The sequence below is a fragment of the Erigeron canadensis genome, chromosome 2 (assembly GCF_010389155.1).
Source record: "Erigeron canadensis isolate Cc75 chromosome 2, C_canadensis_v1, whole genome shotgun sequence".
Taxonomy (NCBI): Eukaryota; Viridiplantae; Streptophyta; class Magnoliopsida; order Asterales; family Asteraceae; genus Erigeron; species Erigeron canadensis.
The window spans coordinates 21,538,204-21,542,282 of record NC_057762.1 but is presented as its reverse complement, the minus strand read 5'-3'; positions in this window follow the sequence as shown (position 1 = coordinate 21,542,282).

Here is a 4,079-nt window from a genome sequence, read left to right as displayed (position 1 = left end):
CAGCGGATTGACTAACAGGTACAGCTCGCTGAGGAGTACTGTAGTCATATGGAACAACAAGCTTGCTCCTTTTGAAGGGATCAAAAGCTTTAGACTGAACAGTCAGCAGCTGTGGAGCTATAGGCTTATAACCAACACTTGAAGGATTTCCTTCAAAGGTTTGAGAAGAAAAATATTGAATTCTGCCTTCATTAGGCATCATATCAATGATGGGATGATCAGGAAAGATTGTCTTAGCAAACTAGGAGGATAATAAGTTTTGGGTTTGGTAGAGGAAGAAAAGAAGAAGTGTTGGATAAGGATGACACATTGTCAAGCTCGGAGTGATAATCATTTGCTCCTTTGGTGAAGTGATGCTTCAACATTTCTTCACTAGAAGCAACAGCACTTGGAGGAATTCTTTCTTCAGCAGCAGGACTGTCACCAAAGTGATTGGTAACAAGGGCAGCAGTCTCATAATCTCCACCGATAATGGCGTTGATTTGAGTAGGCATCAGCTTGCTGAAGATTTGGTCATGAAGCTTGGAGGCTTTAGACCAAGAGGTAACGATTTTTTCAAGGTCAGCGACCGTATTTTTTAAATCTTCGTTTGATTTTTGAAGATTTTTATTGAGAAGTTTTTGAGACTCAAGCTCAACATGAACATTTTGAAGGTCCTTGAGCTTGTCATTTTTAGCACTTAGCTCAGCACTGACTGAGCTAAGCTTAGCTTGAAGATCAGCATGGATAGATTCAACAAATTGAATGTCACAAGTAAGTGATTCAAGAATTTCTGACTTACTTTCTTCAGAGGCAGAGGAAAAATTGCATACCTTCTTGAGAGTGACATTCACCCACTGACTGGAACAAACTTGCTCTTTTGTCAGTGCTTGATCATCAGCAAGGGCCATAAGACAAATGGCATCAACATACTCTTCTTCGTCAGCTTTAGAGTCATCAGAGTCTGCCCAGTCATGTTGTTCAGCAACAAGACTCTTGGCAGGAAGCTTGGCTTCCTCAACGTTAGCCATCTTAGCACGAAGCTCGTAGTACTTCCTTTTGTATTCATCCGCAGGCTTGACTGAGGAGAAAGAAGAGGCTTCGCTCCCTGCATGGAAGGAAAGAAACATTGCATTCTTTTTGGTAATGGCCTTTTCGACCACATCTCCAACATTCTTCTTGCGATTTCTCTACTACTGGTTTTTGAGAGAAAGTCGACTTACGACTATTCCATTTTTTGGAATATCTCTTACTAGCGATGAGAGCAAGTTGCATGGAGTCTGAGAACATCTCTTGTCTCTCCTCAATATCGAGGTCATTGACAAGATCTTGTAGATGAGATGGGGTAGCAGAGCGCTGTTGACATGGATGGAGTCAACTTCAGCAGGGACCAAAGCAAGAGGGTCAAGAGAATAAGAATTATTAGATAGAGAGGAGGAGATGAGCCAGCATGCCTTTTGGAATCAGCTTTTGCTCTTAAGTTTTGAGCAAGGGCTCTCTCTTCAAATTGAAGAGTGCCATAAAGTGATTCCAAGTCATGCATCTTAAGTTGCTTGGTGGTGCGAAGAATCTGTCTTAGACCTTGCCATTTAATTGGAAGGCTGTCAATGAACTTGTGGCATACTTCAAGCATATCATGCTCTATGCCAGCATTAGTCATATCATTCAACAGACATTTGAAGCGATTGTAAGTGCCATCCGATTCTCATTTGGAAGAGAGAAGAATCCTTCATAGGCGCGCTTCAGATCAATCTTTTTAGTGGCAAGGACATTTTCTATACCATCGAATCTGGTACAAAGATTGTCCCATACCTTCTTAGCAGAGGAAAGCTTGGTGACAGATTTCATAATGTCATCAGGAAGGGTATTTATAATGAGATTTCTTAACCTAGCATCTAGATTAACAAGCCTACGCTCGTCATCTGTCCATTGTACTTCAGGCTTAATAAGCTCAGTGACGATCTCAGGAGCATCAGTGGTGGCTCCTGGTGTCCTGGTAACCAGAATCGGTACATAAGGACCTTTGGTTAGATGGTCAATAGGTAAGGTTCAACTCCTACAATATGTAGAAGCATTCTTTCCTTCCAAGATCCAAATCATGAGATTCGAATCTTGGAGGGATGGAAATATACCCAAGTCTCTGGTATTAACCAGAGTAGGAACTGCAGTCATAGAGAAAGATTTTAAGAACTAAAATAAGAAAAAGTTTTACATGCAGAAAAAGTAAAGAAAAGATCTTGCAAACTTTTACTCAGATCAGATTCGGTGTGTCGAACCACCGCTCTGATACCAACTGAAAGTCCCAAGTTTGCAACAATCAAAACAGATTAACTAAAAGATATATGATAAGAAAGTAAACACGTTTAACTATATGTATATTAATTAAACAGTGAATACATGGTTGGTTTACAAAGAAGAAAAAATGAAAAATACTTGTTAAGTTTTTGACACACAAAAACTTAAACGTTCTACAATAAGAAACACGCACAAAGTGACAATTGTAGAATTACACCAACAAGAGTTGCGGCTAGGTTAAGTGTAACATTCGTGTTTTTTTTACTTAATTGACTTGTAACTAAATGATATTTGAAAATGAGCGAATTGTTAGTTTACATGAATTATCGAACGCTTTGTTGCATAGTAACGTAATGTGAAGTCTAATTGTGTAAACGGTCTCTTGTTAGCATTTAAATGGTTAACGTTTAGCTATTTGTCGAATTTAGCGGAGCGGGAGCCCAAAAATGGACTCCCTAGGCCGGCCTCACCCCAGCCCCATATCTCCACACTTCATTTCTTCCCTTATCTTTCCTTACCCACCTCTTTCTCTCCCTCATTACTCCTTTCCCCTCTCTTTCAACCACCACCTCTAATCTTCATAAATTCAATATTTAATTTCACCAAATACTTGTATTTTTATATCAAATAACTAAATCTAGTAACAATAACAACAATAATCTTTACTCTTCAAAGAAATCAAGATTTAAAGGTGTTCATCCAAGTTTTGCCCTAAACCCGAATTTAGAAAATTTCGACTTCTTGGTAAGTTAAATTCGTCTTAAATCCTTTCTTTTATGTTTATAACGTCATTACTAGTCATATCTAAGAAACCCTTGGTCAAAATTGGGCTAAACTTGAAATGGGTTCAATTAGGGTTTCATTAGGGTTAGTTTGGGTCAAGAACGATTTGGACAAGTAATTGTGTTAAAGGATTGAATTTGTTTGATGAAACATGTTTGTTTATACTCAATGATGTTTGTTTAAGCCTAAAAATGAACCTTGAAGCACCACAAATCGATTTGGATGTCAAAAATTGAGTTTGGTTCGTGTTTGGCATGTTTGGAACTGATCTGGGCATCGGTGCGTCGCACCTCCTCCTTGGTGCGCCGCACCAAAGTATAGTTGAGGTTTCTGGGCAAAAATGCGCCGCACCCCTCACTTGGTGCGCCGCACCTGCATTTTGGTGCGTCGCACCTATCCTCCAGAAACTCGCTTACCTTGTTTCGATCGTAACTTTTGATCCGTAAGTCCGTTTTAGGTGTATGACCTATCGTTAGAATCGCATGAGAGTCTAGTTTCTCTTAGTATCATCCTTTTTATGAGAAGCTATCACCATTTTTTCCCGAGTCCCTCGTTTCTCCAATCGTGTATCCGACGTCCAACCTTGGGGTGTCTTGTAATGACCTAGGGTGACTTATAATGTAACGTAATCCATAATGTGATGATTTAATGTGATATAATAGGTTTGTGACCGTGTGCTCCCCGCTTATTCGCTTAGTCACTTCTACCAACGCTTAAAGCAAAGGTGAGTTTCGTAGCCCCTACGTTTACGTTATTTGGGGTGGAAAGTGTACTCGTTTGTTAAATGCTTGTTTTGATATGCTTGATTATGATATTAACGAGATGATGTTACTTACCTTGTTTGCTTGTTCACGGGATTGCATGTTTATGATTACGCATGTTTCATCAGGTAAGTCGTCCTGTTTTATTACGCATTATTTCGTCATGTACGTCGTGCCAGAATTTATTTTTGTAAAACGCATTGTTTATCATGTAAGTTGTGCCGGTTACTACGCATTATTCATTATGGAGTCGTGTCAGGA